Source organism: Bubalus kerabau, chromosome 4, assembly GCF_029407905.1.
Source record: "Bubalus kerabau isolate K-KA32 ecotype Philippines breed swamp buffalo chromosome 4, PCC_UOA_SB_1v2, whole genome shotgun sequence".
Lineage (NCBI taxonomy): Eukaryota > Metazoa > Chordata > Mammalia > Artiodactyla > Bovidae > Bubalus > Bubalus kerabau.
Genome location: NC_073627.1, coordinates 36,070,257 through 36,086,763, shown reverse-complemented (window position 1 = coordinate 36,086,763; position 16,507 = coordinate 36,070,257). Strand labels below are relative to the sequence as shown.

At 48.5% G+C, this 16,507-nt stretch overlaps 1 protein-coding gene and 1 long non-coding RNA gene across 3 annotated transcripts in view; one reads left to right on the top strand and one right to left on the bottom strand.

Annotated features, from left to right (window-relative positions):
• Nucleotides 1–1,098, bottom strand: part of MYH10 (myosin heavy chain 10) — a 119,880-nt gene extending 118,782 nt beyond the window's left edge. For both annotated transcript variants that reach the window (XR_008713072.1, XM_055576566.1), the window contains exon 1: nucleotides 986–1,098. The gene's annotated coding sequence lies outside the window, so the exon portion shown is untranslated. The remainder of the gene's footprint in view (nucleotides 1–985) is intronic.
• Nucleotides 1,099–8,728: 7,630 nt separating this feature from the next.
• LOC129651312 (uncharacterized) lies at nucleotides 8,729–16,274 on the top strand. Its single transcript, XR_008714096.1, has 3 exons — nucleotides 8,729–9,493; nucleotides 11,268–11,434; nucleotides 14,338–16,274. It is a non-coding gene; the product is annotated as an uncharacterized LOC129651312 (long non-coding RNA).
• The last annotated feature ends 233 nt before the right edge of the window (nucleotides 16,275–16,507 follow it).

Sequence of the window (16,507 nt, the reverse complement as noted above, 5' to 3'; positions counted from 1 at the left end):
GGCCAAGAAGAGACTCCGCGGCGAGCCATGCCCAGATCCCTTACACAATAAAGGGATCCCAAAGCAAGGGCTGACCCTCCCCCCCAGCCGCCCTGCTGCAGCGCGCCCCCGCCACATTTCCCGCCTCGCCCCCCCCCCCCCCCCAAGCCGCCCGGGCCTGGCCGGACGTCCACCCCCGGCCCCAGCAAACCCCACAGAGCCTGGTCTGACGCCGCCGCTCCCGCCCTGCTCCCCCGGGACCAGCGGAGCCCGACCCTCCCCAAGCCCGCGGCCGGCTGATCAGACCTTCACCCGCCGCGCGCTGCCCCGGCCGTGCGCAGCCCTGCCCTCGCGTCCCTCCTCCACCCAGCAGGTCCAGGCGCGCCGCCCGCCTTCCGACCCCTCGGCGAACTCCGCACCGCACTCCGGGTGCCGCAGCCGGCCTAAGCCACCCAGCAGCCCACCCAAGGGCCCTTCCCGTCCAGCGCTTCCCCCACCCCCAATCGGGATTGCGCTTTCCAGTCCGCCCCAAGACTCCCTCCCCTCCTGAGAAACAGGCAAAGACTCGTGGGATCCCCAGGGACCCCCACTAGCGCACGAGGTTCCCCCAACCACGCGCCGCACGGATCCCGAACGCCGAGGACCAGGTCCGCACATGCCCACCCGGAGATCTCCATCCCCAGTCCCCCAGGGGCAGTCCTCCCGTACCTGCAGGCCCTCATCCCCGCAGGAGTCTCTCACTCTCAAGGACCTCATTCCCCACCCCTCCAGGGGTCTCTCCACCCATTGGGGTCCCGTTCCCCGCCACCACCCCGCAATGTCCTTCCTCGCAGGAATCTACGGCCCCCGCAGCACAAACCCTCCGCCCAGAGTCCCTTCTCTCTTCCCCAGCTCCCGCTTCGGTTCCGTCCTCGCCCTCCAGAGCCTCGGAGGACCCCTCTCCCCACCACAAACCGTCCCCGGTCTCCGGTCGCCGGTCTCGGACCCGGGCAACCGCACCTCTCACCTTCAGCCGAAGATGGTGGCGCCGGCGCACGTCCCCAGCCGCGACCACAGAACCGGCGCCTCAGTCCCAAACCCACCGCTGCCTCCGCCGGGCTCCTTTAGCACTGCTACTCCGGGCTGCCCCACCCACTCCCACCCTCATTGGGCCAGCTCCACGCCCGTCACCACCGCCCCCAGACCCACTGGTCCGTTTGCGCGCCCATCTCCAAGGGAAGACGTTAGCAACCCGAACGAAGCTACCTTCCCGAGGTCCGTTCCCTCCACCCACCTGAAACGATGCTCATTGGCTTCCGCTCCCAGCCCAGGCGGCCGAGGCCCCCATATTACAGGCTAAGCCGCACGTCCATCAGAGATTCCGGGAGGTGCGGCCGGGGCAGTCGTGGGTGATTGGCTGGCTAGGGCAGAGATGGACAGCTGAGACTGGCAGGGCGTCCCGCGATCCCGCGGGGCAGTGGGTGCGGACCCCGCAGCGGCTTTGGCTGTGCGGACGGCGGGGCACGTGTGCCGCGGCCAGAGCCCCGAGCTCCGCCTGGACGCTGCACGCCCTGGCGTCCCGCCGCCGCGGCAGCCCAGTACGGAGCCTCGCCGCCCCCTCTGCCTGTCGCAGCCGGCGTGTCCCACAGTGGGACCGGCTTCCACCGCCGAGTCGCGAGCTCCCGGCGCTGCCTGCAGGGGCGGGGCCGGAGCGCGGTCCAGAGGCCTGACGTCACCCCCGGGGCTGCGGGGAGTGGGGGCCACGGCTCTGCGGCTCACCTGCAGTGGGGGAGGGGAGCCAGGGCTCGGGCTGCGGTTCTGCCCATGCGCACCAACTGGGGGAGTGGGGCGGGGGGAAGACAGACCTCGCCTGCCGTCGGCCGTCGGCATTCAGGCCCCTGTCGCGACCTCGGGCCCAGGCTGACCCTGCCTAGGTCCGCTGAGCGCCGGCCGCCGGGTTTGCGAGGGGAGAGGCCTCCCTACCCAGATGCCTGGCTGGGCTGAGATTCCAGAATATTGAGAAGGGAACCCACCTTGGGAAAACGACTTCACGTCATTCATTCCTTCGTTACTTCCTTCTTTTTGTTAGTATACAGCTCCCTACATGAGAGGGGCTATGAGGAGGTTCTGCTGGACTCTTATCCCTCAGGGCCTATTAACTTTTCAAAGGCCTTGTAAAAAACGTTTGAGACCTGAGGAAAAAAATAAAAAAGGTTCCAAAATAAGGAAAGGCAACTAGAAAAATCCGAGTTAATATTTAATGAAATGTCTGCAATATCTAATCAACTGCGACACGACCCTAATAATATATAAATATAATAAAGTTTGGGTAAGTCACAAGAATAAAATCATTTAGTCTTAAAAAAATTGAAATTTGCAAAATCTTTTCCAAAAAAATTTTATAGCAAGATGTTAGTTCATGTTCAATAAGGATGCATTTTAATATTTACGACATGATGTAAGTGGCTAAGCCTAGGAAACTTCCAGTCTGGTAAAAGGTGAATAAAGCAAAAAAACAAGGCAGGAAATGATGAGGAGGGGTTGGTAGAATTCAGAGACAATTTCAAGGCAGCTGAATACAGAGTCCTTCCTGGGGAAATGGAATCGGGTCCTGTATTGTGCTTTGTCCTAGTGCATCTGGTCCCCCACCCCCACCTGCCTGCTGGAGTAAGCTGCCCCTTGTCCAGGTGTCTTGTGACTTGGCTGCATGAAGTCTGTCCTTATGCAGCCTGCACGTGGAGTACAAGTTAACTGTACGTAGTATGTGACAAGTATTCCTCTTCTGAATTAAAAAATAAACTTTTTACAGAAGACCAAACACTCCATTTCTAACGCCTGAGTCTCAGCTTTGCCAGCCACTGAAGTCATTTCTGAGTGCACAGAGCATTCACACACAAACCGCCCCATCAGCCACCAAGTCTGTGATTTCCCATAATTATAAAACAAAGTCAGTGGACCATCAGAAGAGAAGACCGGGAAGCTCAGCTCAACAGAATTCAACATCATACAGACGTCAGTCTCAATGAGAAATCAATAATGAAAAGACTGTTTCCAGAAATTCCCTGGCAGTCCAGTGGTTAGGACTTGGGAGTGTTCACTGCCAGAGCTCAGGTTCAATCCCTAGTCAGGTAATTAAGATCCTGTAAATTACATGGCTCAGCCAAAAACAAAAACACTGTCCCCTAATGTCTCTCTGGGCTTCCCCGGTAGCACTTCGGTAAAGAATCGGCCTGCCAATGTAGGAAACACAGGTTTGATCCCTGGGTCAGGAAGATCCCCCAGCGTAGGAAATGGCAGCCTACTCCAGTATTCTTGCCTGGAGAATTCCATGGACAGAGGAGCCTGGTGGGCTACAGTCCATAGAGTCACAAAGAGTCAGACATGACTTAGCACATACTCGTGCACACAAAAGTATCTCTAGCCATGGCATCTCTCCAGCCTTGGGGCCTTACATTTTCAACTGTCTGCTAGGTGTCCCTACCTGGATTGGAGGACAACTGCAAAAGCAGGAAGTTCAAAACTTACCTTCTTCCCACACCCACTTCATCTCACCCAAATTCTTTTTCTTCCCAGCTTCCCTTTGTCTTTTAATACGACCAACTTGAAACTACTTTGATTTCTTCTTCTCCCTTGCTCCCACACTGTGTTCCCCTCCACCTCGATCAGCTAGCCAGCCAGGCTCTTCAGACTCCAGTCTCACCCCACGTAGCTCCATCCCAGAATCTGTTGCTGTTTTGAGCAGGAAAACATAGGATTTAGGACCACATAGACCTGGCTTTAAATCCGTCTCTGCCACTGGTTGTTGTTTAGTCACTCAGCTGTGTCCAACTCTTTGTGACCCTGTGGACTGTAGCCCACAAGGCTCCCCTGTCCTTGGGATTCTCCAGGCAAGCATACTGGAGTGGGTTGTCAATTCCTTCCCCATGGTATCTTCCCAACCCAGGAATGGAACCCATGTCTTCTGCTTGGCAGGCAGATTCTTTGCCACTGAGCCACCTGGGAATCCCCACCTGAGTTTTAACCTTTGACAAATTCCTTAACCTCATTTCTCAAAAGGGTACAAATATATACCTAAAGGACTCATTCAATTCATATGTAACAGGTTGATTTACTGGGGTAAAAAGCATGGTGTTATGAACATATCGATGAAAAGGGTCTTTTTTTCCCCCTAGTCTACAAGTTCATTACAAAAGAGTGAGAAATCTTTGTCCTCTCTCCATAATAATTTTTGCTGGCAGTCTAGGCTGCTTTTACCTCCAAAAGAAAAAGGTCACAGGCCATTGTTTTGCAGAGTCCAAGTCACAAGTCCAAACTCATTCACTGATGACAGTCAGGCCCATGAACCTGATTTGTTCTAAGCTGTTTTGTTCCATCTGTACAAGGCTGATATGAAGCATTTTTAAAATAAATTTGAGTGAATTCCAACACTTAATAATCAAGAGCTATCCAACATCATTAGCCATTTGGGAAATGCAAATCAAAACCACAATAAGATACCACTCCACACCCACTGAAATGACTGTAATCAAAAGGGCAGACAATAACAAATGTTGGTGAGGATGCAGAGAAACAGGAACTCTCAACGATTTCTGGCAGGAATGTAAAATGGTGTAGCTACTCTGGAAAACAGTTTGCCAATTTCTTTTAAGTTAAACATGAATGTACTGGACTTCCTCGGTGGTCCAGTAGTAAAGAATCCACCTGCCAGTGCAGGGGATACAGGTTCAATCCCTGGTCCAGGAAGATTCCACATGCTGGGGGACTAAGCAACTATGTCTGCGCACTACAAGTACTGAAGCCCATCCACCCTAGAGTCCATGCTCTGCAGCACTAGAAGCCACCACTATGAGAAGCCCGTGTACTGCAACTAGAGAAAGCCTGCAGGCAGCGGTGCAGCCAAAAATAAATAACAAAAACAAACAAAAAAACAGAAATGTACCATGTAACTCACAATTCTATCCTTAGATATCTACCAAAAAAACAAAAATAAAAGTAAATATATATGGACACAAAAACTTGTACATAAATGTTCATAGCAGCATTATTCATGATAGCAAAAAAAAAAAAAAAAAAATGGAATGTCCATCAACTGGTAAACGGGTTGACAAAATGTTGTACACCCACACAATGGAATACTATTCAGCAATAAAAAGAAATAAACTACAGACTCATGCAGCAACAGGGATGAACCTTGAAAACATGTTCCGTGAAAGAAGTCAGACAGGGAAACCACATACTGTATGATTCCATCTATATGAAATGTCCCCCAAAGGCAAAGCTCTAGAGACAAAAAGTAGAACATTAGCTGCCCAGGGTGAGGGCTGGGGTGAGGAGAAGGGAGGACAGTACAGGGATTAACATTAAATATACACGTGGGATCTTATTGTGATGATGAAAGTGTTATAAAATTGATTTATGGTGATGGTTACACAACTGGATAAATTTACCAAAAAGTCTATTTTATGGGATTCCCAAGTGGCTCAGTGGTAAAGAATCCACCTGCCAATGCAGGAGACGAAGGAGACACAGGTTCTGTCCCTGGGTGAGGAAGATCTCCTGGAAAAGGAAATGGTGACCCATGCCAGTACTCCTGCCTGGAAAATTCCATGGACAGAGGAGCCTGGTGGGCTACAGTCCAGGGGGTTGCAAATAGTTGGACATGACTGAGCACACACACACACTGAATTTTATATTGTAAATTACATGATTTGAAAAATATACCTTAACAGGTAATGTTTTAAGAAAGAAAAGAGTTCTCTCATGAAAATTCAGATTTCTGGCTTCCCTTGAAAACATGGAAGATCTGGAAATTCAGCACCCATTGGCTGGTGCCTGAGTTGCTGCTCTTTTTTAAACAAAGCCTGTGTTCCAGAGCATGCCTCAGCCGCCACCACTCCCTCTAGTCTCTTAAAGCCGACCTGCCTTATTCACTGACATTCTTTGCTTGGTCTTTTTAGGTGTCTATGCGTTTTTAGCTCCTATCATGCCTGTCAAGGGATTTCATGTCAGATCATTCCAGAGAGATAAGAGGAAAGGTGGTGTTTTTGAGTTGAAGAGCTGTTCCCCTGCAAGAGGTGAAGGCATAGAAGATTTGTGGCGTCCATGAGAAAGGGTTCCCTTTCAACATGCTTCCTGGAAGAGGTAGGACTTCCAGGCAGAGGTTACTCCACTGACCACCTCACAGCCCACTCAGGGCAACAATTCCTGACTGATAAGAAGGATGGGTGCTCAACTATGGCATCTTGAAACAGAAGGAGGAATAATTAAAAACAAACAAACAAAAAATCTCTAATGAGTTGAGAAAGAAGGAACTTTCCAGAATTTTCTTGGGCCCCTTAAGTGCTGGAGTTTTGGAGGTGGGGAACAGAAGACTCGGCTGAAAATGACTAATTTAAGACATCTCACCAACCACGCAGGATAGGGCTAACTCACATTTGATTTTAGAAAAACAAAGGCATGATAGTCCTTGCATCCTAATGTCTTAGAACAAGTCATACCTGTAACAAATGCTTTTTGTATCTGGGAGTGATGCCCATTGCTATGGAGACATCCGTATCGACAGGCAGGGTCCCTATCCTGAAGGGGCACACAGTTCAGCTGGAAATAAAAGCAAATTGGCAAATGATTGTAAGAGAGCAGGGGTTTTTAATCTGGAGTGCATGGAAACCTAAAGAGTTTTAGGGGTTTTATAAAATCTCTAAAATTACATGCAAAATGTATTGTGTTCTCCCCACCACCACCCCCTCAGGGAGAAAATGTACAGTTTTTAGTAGATTCTCATAGAACACTCTGATCCAAAAAGTTTGCAAGAATGCAATATAGCATTAAGTACTACATCAAGTTTAGTGAGATCTAGGGACACATAAGAGGGTCACTTAACCCAGAACGGTGGCAGGGGTGGGCATCAGGGAAGTTCCAGAAAGTCTCCTTAGAGACAGTAATTTTGAAATTATAATCTGAAGAAGGAGGCACTAACCAGACCAACAGAGGAGAATAATGCTTTCAGAGAAAATAGCACAGAGAAGAGACAGTACAGGGCTTTCCAAGCTCAGAAAAAAGCTCACAGCAGAGCAGTGCTACAGCAAAGCAAACAAGTGTGAAGGAGTGTGAAATACAGGGCTGGGGAGGTAGGCAGGGGCCAGATGGGAGGTGTAGACCAGGAAATGGAATTCAGATTTTATCCGGAGGACAGTGGAGAACTATGGGAGAGGTTTCATCTGACGAGTAAAATGACCAAGCTTGTGTTTCTTCCAGGATTCCTTTGGTTATAACATAGAGAATGGATCAAAGTCGGGGGGCAGGGCGGGGGTGGTTAAGAGGCTGCTGCCACAAACAGTCCAGCAAGATGATGGTGACGTGGTCGAAGAAGCCTGGAAAGATGTGGTCAGATTGCAGTGATCGCTCTTGCAAAGGTTAAGGGAGCTATTTCAAGTGCCAAACCAACACATGAAGATATAAAAGTGCTTTAACATGTGTGACGATATCTTCAAGTGCCTGGTGGTGGTTTAGTCATTCAGTCCTGTCCGACTCTTGCGACCCCATGAACTGTGGCCCACCGGGCTCCTCTGTCCATGGGATTTTCCAGGCAAGGATCCTGGAGGGGGTTGTCATTTCCTTCTTCAGGAGAACTTCCTGACCCAAGGATCGAACCCAGGTCTCCTGCACTGCAGGCAGATTCTTTACCGACTGAGCTTCAAGTGACTAGCACATTATAAACTCATTCCTTCCCCCATTTTCTCATGGCCCCCTGAATTAAAAACAAGCCCTCACTGCATCCTGTACACACACTTATAAAAGCACCTATGTAAACCTTCTTGTATGTTTTCATCTCTATCCCTGTATCCCCTTCGAAACCAGTGCTGTGCAGCACAAGTAGACTGGGAGCCACCAGTGCAAGCCACATATATAAGTTTAAACTTTCTAGGGGATACATTTTAAAGGTAAAGCAAAATAACTGATTAGTTATAATGACATATTAACCCAATACAAAAAGAATATTACATTTCAACATGTCGATTAGGAAATCACTAACAGGCTACTTCACATTCTTTTTGTTGTGCTAAGTGTTTAAAATCTGATGTCTCTTGTGGACATACAGCACATCTCATTTCAGGTTGGCCACAAGGAAATGGCAACCTACTTCAGTATCTTGCCTGGAGAATCCCATGGACAGAGAAGCCTGGAGGGCCACAGTCCACTGGGTTGCAAAAGAGTCAGACATGACTGAGCGATTAACACTACATTTAAGTGCTGGAGAGCTACATGTGGCTGGTGGCTTCCACAGAGGACCCTACAGGGATGGACTGTAAACTTGCAGCCAAGGTCAATGTTTTCAGCTGTATCCCCAGTAACTAGCTCAGTGATTGATACGGAGCAGATGCTTAGTAAACGCTTGTTGAACAGAAAGATGGAGGGATGAATGGGGAGATCCTTTCCAGCTTTCCAGATGTCATTTGAACTGAGCCTCAATCCCAATCACCTTCCCAGGGCTTCCCTGGTAGCTAAGCTGGCTCAGCTGGTAAAGAATCTGCCTGCAATGAGGGAGACCTGGGTTCAATCCCTGGGTTGGGAAGATCGCCTGGAAAAGGGAAAGGCTACCACTCCAGTATTCTGGCCTGGAGAATTCCATGGACTGTATAAGTTGGACACAACTGGGCGACTTTCACTTCACTTCACTCGAATCCCAATCAGGATTGCAACAGTAGAGGATAGTGGACGGACTGCAAGGGCAAGGATGCAAGGAACAGAAGCACGGACAAGGAAAAGTGATACCAGGACACAGTGGGAAGTAACAACGTTTGACTAAAGTACAGAATACCTGCTGCAGAAAAGGTGAGAAGTGACCCTGAAGGTTCCTGGAAGCTGACACTGGAACCCTATACACGTCTGGGGATTCCCAAGTTGCCAGTGTAATTGCCATCAGTAAATATTTAAGGGACAAATGAAAAGAGAGGGAAGAGGACAGGGCAGCAGGAAAGAGACAAGGAAGCAAGAAAGAAAGGGAAGAGAGAGCAAAGTGATAATGACCGCTGGTGTGAACGTTGGCAAATCACAAACAATAGGCAAATTTCTTAAAGGATCCAGGTTGTCTCAATGGAAAGAGGAACAGGTTACTGGAGTGTTTGCAAACAGCTGGAGAAGTCTGGTGAGTGGTTAGAGATGAAAACAGGGTCATTGGTCTCAAGAGTATCTGTGGTCTCTGGTGGGAAGGTGAGGGAGTTACGTGTTGGTCCAGAGAACCCCAGTTTGAAACCAAGCCTTGGGGCTTCCCTGGTGGCTCATTGGTAAAGAATCTGCCTGCTAATGCAGGAGACACGGGTTCGGTCCCTGGTTCAGGAAGACCCCACATCTGCAGAGCAACTAAGCCCATGCGCCACAACTATTGATCCTGTGCTCTAGAGCCCTGGAGCTGCAACTATTGAGCCCATGTGACCGCAGCTACTGAAGCCTGCGAGCCCTAGAGCCCATGCTCTTCAACAAGAGAAGCCACCCCAGTGAGAAGCCCCTGCAATGAGAAGCCTGCCCACCATAACTAGTGAGTAGCCCCTGCTCACCACAGAGAAAAGCCCCAGAAGCAATGAAGAACCAGCACCATCATGAGTAAATAAATAAGAAATCAAGCCTGATTGCTATTATATGACACAGATTTATTGCCACCTCTGCCTTAAGCAGCCAGGCCTGGTTTGCATTGCTCCTACTTAACAGGTGAAGAGAAAAATCAAGAAATTGCCCTGGATTTGCTAAAAATGGATATGATTCTTAGGGGTTAAAAAAAAGCATGTGGGCATCTCATTGGAGGTTGTTTTAAAAATCCAAATCACAGGACCTGGGACTTCCATGGTGGTCCAGTGGTTAAGACTCTACATTTCCACTCCAGGAGAATCTGGTTCAATCCCTGGTTGGGAAACTTAGAACCCACTAGCCTCGAGGAGAAGCAAAAAAAAAAAAAAAAAATCCTGCCTGATACTGGGTACGTCCTTAATCTCTCTAAGCCTTGATTTCAGGTCAGTTCAATTCAGTTCAGTTGCTCAGTCATGTCCAACTCTTTGCAACCCCATGAATCGCAGCACGTCAGGCCTCCCTGTCCATCACCAACTCCTGGAGTTCACTCAAACTCACGTCCATCGAGTCGGCGATGCCATCCAGCCATCTCATCCTCTGTCATCCCCTTTTCCTCCTGCCCCCAATCCCTCCCAGCATCAGAGTCTTTTCCAATGAGTCAACTCTTCGCATGAGGTGGCCAAAGTACTGGAGTTTCAGGAAAAACAATACCTACTTAGTAGGGTAGCTACAAGGCTTAGATACAGTGAGGTAACACTGGTAAAGGTCTTGGCACAAATTACCCCTCAGTAGTGTTAACTCTTTATTGTGCCTGAGTGCACAGTTGCTTCAGTTATGTCCAACTCTTTGCAACCCTATGGACTGTAACCCTCCAGGCTCCTCTGTCCATGAGATTCTCCAGGCAAGAATACTGGAGTGTGTTGCCATGCCCTCCTCCAGGCGATCTTCCCAACCCAGGCCTTGAACCTAAGTCCCCTGTATCACTGGTGGATTCTTTACCCACTGAGCCATCTGGGAAGCCCATTACTCTTTATTATTATCATGCTGTTCATTAGCAGTATCATTACCCTTTGACAAGACTTATACACAGCTTTTCAGAGGATGTTTATAGTGTTCCATTATTTTCTCTAGATGTGTATTCATTCTGTTGCATTACTAGCCTCTCTACTTTTGCATATCTTTTAAATTTTCCACAACATAAAATTCAAATATTATTTTTGTTGATGATTTCTACTGAAAGGGCTAGATTCTAAGGAAAGGAAATGAGATCCTGGAGAAAAATAAAAAAAATATTTGGCTTTGATTTTCACAGTCCTGCATAATCTGATCTCAACCAACCTTCTTAAATTCATGTTGCCTGCCTCACCACAGCTGTTTCTCCTAATAATCACCTCTCCTGGGCCTTCTCCATCTGCCTTTTTTTTTTCTGGCCATCTTCTCCCTTTTGCTTATGCTATTTTCCATTGGACAGCCTTTTCCAAATCCACCTGGACAAGTCCTCCCAGGAGGGGAGCCCTGTTGAAGCTCTTCAGTGTGAGGAACACCAGTGAGCAGCTCAAGCAAAGGCCCTCGTTCTCTTCAATTTTAGACTCAAGTTTCACAGTCACGCAGCGTTTTTGGCACATTCGGAAAGGGTGGTTCCTGCTCTGCCTTTAGATGTTCTTATGAGAGGAGATTTCCCAATTTCCTTCTATTGAAAGCACTGATGGGTGTGAGCCCACTGATAATAACACCATTCTCCACACCAGGTATATGAAAGTCGGCTGGCAGGAAACAGAGGGCCACCCAGGAAGCCTGCTTCCTCACAGGAGCTCCAGAGCCTGCAGATGCCCTTCAGGTGGATGTGTGGGACTCACAGAATCTAGACCTCGAGGATCAGAAGAGCCCAGTGCCCTGCGTTCTCCTGCTCAACACGGTGAGCATCCCCTGCCCGGACCCACACTTTTCCCGGCAGGACCTGGCACTGGTTCTGGTTTCTCTCTCTCCATGGCCACATGAAGAGGCTGTAGAAGCCACCCAGTCACCGTTTCACAGATGACATATGGAGTTGGGGACTTGCCCAGTAGCACAGAGCCAATCAGTGCAGAGCCAGGACTCAGCCCTCCATCACCTGCCCACGCTCCATCCAGGACTTTGTGTCTGCCATCGTTGTCAGCCGTGGCCATTTTGTGGTGCACCTACTGTGTGCAGCAGAAAAGAACACAGAGCATCTCAGGAAGGGTTGTGGAATTCAGAAGATGCTAGTGTGTTTAGTGGGGCGAGGGGGACAGGTTGGGGAGGAGTGGGAAAGGACTCATGGAGATAGGCTGATTCTCAGCTTGGACAGAAGTAGGGAGGGAATGGCCCAGGGCATCAAGATAACAGGGACTTCCCTGGCGGTCCAGTGGCTAAGACTCCATGCTCCCAAGGCAGGGGGCCCGGGTTCGATCCCTGGTCAGGGAACTAGATCCCACATGCCACATGCACCTGAGAATTCACGTACTACAACTAAAAGATTCTGAATGCTGAAACTAAAGATCCCACAATGAAGACTGAAGGTCTGTGCACTGCAACTAAGACCAGCCAAATAAATACATAAGATAATGGGGAGACAGAGCTAGAAACCTGAGGAAGATTTAAGTAAAGGTGTGCCCTTCCTCCCCCAAAGCACCCATTCACGACTCATGGAGACAGCCAGTTACCTTCTCTACCTGTCAGCCTGTGAAAACACCTAAAACTCTTTCCATGTCCCCAGATGAAGGGCCAGAGGCTCCAGGCTCAAGCTAAAGAAAGTACTATCTAGATAACATGGATATAAGCAGGGAATATGCAGCAGAATGATCATACAGAGATGCTTTGGAGACACAGCCTGAGTCCAAATCCCGGCTCAGGGGTGACTTGACCTTGGACCAGTCACTGAAGCTCTCCAGGTCTCCTTCTCCTCCCTCCTTGTAGCAGTCATGACCTGAGTTCTGGAGCCGCTGCACACAGAGTGATAAGCATGGTGCCTGGCACACAGGTGACCGCTTAGAAGATGGCAGCTTTTATTCTGGTCCTTTGCTCCTTGGTGTCCCTCCTCCTGGCTGCTGAGTCAACAGGAAGTTGGCCTGTAGACAAGAGAGCTCCCCGGAACATACCTGGAGTCGAGACCTAGTCAAAAGTTTTCTCTCTTCATGGCCACATCTTTCATTTCGGGGGAAATCTGGAAGAGCTAAATTGGGAACGGAAAATTTGCATCTGACGAAAGGTATGTGCAAACACATGTTTGCAAATGAGGTCAAGGTTTCAAAATACCCCTTCTCTGACAGATGAGTCAAGCCCCACACAGTGGTCTTACTATTTACCACGCATGACGGCACATTCCCTCAGAGACTGATAGCGTCGTCTGCCAGGAGTTATATCGGAAGGAGTTACTCATTGGAAAATGTGGCTGCCTTGCCCAGACTGAGATCTGAACTTGGACTTCCAGGGATTTCACCCAAAATAAGCTGAATTCCTCAGTTATAACTGTCAAAGAAACAGAGCCAAGGAATCTGTGCGCCAGACCAGCGCCAGTTCCTGCTGGGAGAAGTGTGGGTCCGGGCAGGGGATGCTCATGGTGTTGATCAGGAGAACACAAGGCACCAGGCTCTTCTGGCCCTCATGGCATCTGTCATTACTGCCTGGGACTGCGGCCAATTGGTCATCACTTGTCCTTGATTCAGTTATCCCCTACTCTCTCGGCAACTATTTTATGATCACCTAATAATAATAGCAAACAACTGTTTAGTACTGATTGTCTTCCAGACACTGTGCCAGGTGCCTTACATGTGTCATCTCGAGTCATCCTTCCAACACTCCTGTGACGTAAGTATTACCATAGACCAAGTAGGTCAACAAGAGAGATGCATGGAAAAATGTCAAAGGCTGGCTATAATGAAGCGGGACTTCTTTCTGAGTGTCCCGCCCCCTCCACTCACATGTGATGGGGTGGAATGAACTAAATGGCTCATCCAATTGAAATCTCTATCTGATCTTTTTATTATTATTAATTTGGCCATGCCACTGTGTCATGTGAGGTCTTAGTTCCCAACTGGAGATCGAACTCACTGCCCCTGTATTGGAAGTGTGGGACCTGGACCACCAGGGGAAGTCCCCTGATCTGATTATTTAAATAGTCCTTTTAGGTAATGCTCAGTCTCTCAGACCACCTGCTTCCCCAGTTCCTGCTGCATCTCTTTCTTTTTTTTTTTTTTTTTCCTTAGCCCCTCCCCCTGCTCCTGCCCCCTCCCCCTAGTCCCTCCCTCTCTGCATCTCTTTCTTTCTTTCTCCCTCCATCTTCGTCCATCTTCCTCCATCTTCCTAATTGTGTTGGGGTATGTGGAGAAGGGTATATGACTCACTCCATCTTGTGGTTGAGGGTAAGTTTGGAAGTTGCTGATTTACTTTCCTCTGGTCAATGAGGAATGCCCATGTCCTCTCATTTGACCTCTGGGCACACACCATTCTCCTCCTCCAACCACTTCCCCAAGAAGACCATACTCCTCAGCCTGGCTTTCAAGTCTCTCTCCATGCTAGGAGTTGGATTTTCACCTTCCAGGTTTCTCTCTCTCCACGCTAGGAGTTGGATTTTCACCTTCCAGGTTTCTCTCATCTGTTTCTAGTCTGTTCCACAAGACCCAGCTTAGATCCAGCTACACTTTAATAAAGCCTTTTGGGCACCACTGCCTGATCATTCCCTATCTCTGGACTTCTAGGGCCATTACATCTGATGATGAACTCTGTATTTCTTTGAAAGCGCTCTTTTCTTACTGTTCCATAAAATTACTTATATCCATTGTTGTTATTCAATCTTCTTAGGGCTTCCCTGTTGGCTCAGCTGGTAAAGAATCCGCCTGCAATGTGGGAGACTTGGGTTCGATCCCTGGGTTGAGAAGATCCCCTGGAGAAGGGAAAGGCTACCCCCTCCAGTATTCTGGCCTGGAGAATTCCATGGACTGTGCAGTCTATGGGGTCGCAAAGAATCAGACATGACTTTCACTATCACTTTCAAGCTCCTCTGGGGGCATAGATGATGCTTTATATCTTGTTGAACACCCCATCACACCAGCAAATCTAATCCAGAGTCTACTACACAGAAGGATTGTGGTTGTTCACAGACAAAAGATACACATCCCTGGTATATTAGGAGCTTCTAAAAATGGAGACAAAAATAACCAGTAACACCAGGGAAACCAGCTAAAGATATGAATAGGTAATTCACAGAAAAAGAGATGAAAACAGTCCTTAATCATGTGGAAAAATGCTCAAACTCGCTCGAAACAAGGACGATAAAAATGAAAGCTTACAGATATAATTTCCAACCTATCAGATTGGCCCAAACTCAAAAGTTTTACAACATACTCTTGGCAAGAAACAGGCACACACCATGTGACCAGGGAACCATACTTCGTTACGTAAGAGTCTATCGCATGTACGCGGGGAGGAAGAATTTGACGAGGCAGTTTATTTGTCTTTGCTCTAACCTGAACGCTTTCCGTGCTCAAATCCTCCCTATCCTTCAAAGCTGTGTCCAATGTTGACACAGACAAACATCTCCAGTGTTGGCAACAGCATGACCCACACACATTCATGGCACTGGACACAGTCATCGTTGTCTCAAGGCCAGAGGGCAAGAGACAAGAAGTATTTCCCTGGTGCCTGAATGGTGTTAGTTATGACAGAGGGTGTTTAGGGCCCTGCATCACAGTGTACCAGTGATAAGTACTGGTGGACCAGCGTCCAAGGCACCCATGGGTCCTTTGTTAAGTGTATTGTTTGTGTTTGTGATACGTGGAGCCCTCTACAACATGGATTCTGGAGCAGGAGCCAGGGTCCTGGGGCTTCCCGGGTGGTGCGAGTGGTGAAGAACCCGCCTGCCAATGCAGGGGACATGGGTTCTATCCATAGTCTGAGAAGATCCTGCGTGCCTCGGAACAACAAAGGCCGTGTGTCACAGATACTGAGCCTGTGCTCTCGAGCCTGCCATCTGTGACTGCTGAGCCCATGCGCCCGAGAGCCCGTGCTCCACAACAAGAGAAGCCGCCGCAATGAGAAGCCTGTGCACCGCAACAGAGAGTAGCCCACATGCAGCGATGAAGACCCAGCGCAGCTGAAAATAAACAAATACACATAAAATCTAAAAAAGTGTTTCCTAGCTCTGCCCACGGAAAAGGCCCAGAAACAATGGGCACCCCTAGAGCAATGAGCACCCCTATTGTGGTCTACAAATGCCATCTTCCTTGGGGAAGTGGCAGAGTCCAGGCCCCAGACAGGAAATATGAGATGAGCCTGAAATATCTTATCGGAACAGAAAGCAAGGAAACAAAATATCAAAAACTACTGAGTTGTGACAAAAGGACACACAGGAGCAAAGCTGATGAGGCTCCCTCTGGTCAAAGAGGGAGGCAGGTGCTGCTTCAGTATCAAAATGATATAACAATGGCGATGAATGGAAACATGTTAAATAATACAAGAGTTCATAATGATTAAAACAAAAAATCAAATTCATGGGCTACCTCTGAAGAAAGCAAGGGAACAATCTCATGATTTTAAAAACAAGAATGTAATGTGCTTAGTCACTCAGTCACGTCCAACTCTTTTGGACTCCATAGACCACCACTCTTTTGGACCACCAGGTTCCTCTGTCTATAGGATTTCCCAGGCAAGAATATTGGATTGGATTGCCATTTCCTTCCCCAAAGGGGATCTTCACAATCCAGGAATCGAACCTAGGTCTCCTGCATTGCAAGTAGATTCTCTACCAACTGAGCTACAAGGGAATCCCACGAACAAGTAAATACATGTTTAAAAAAATCAAGGATTCATCTTGCCTTCCCTATATAAACTGTATCTTCAGGATAACCAAAGAACTGATGAGGGAAAAGTTTGTCTCTTTATAGAAGCACTGCAATTACTGGGGCTTCCCAGATGGCCCAGTGATAAAGAACCTGCCTGCCAGTGCAGGGGTCATGAGTTTGATCCCTGGTCC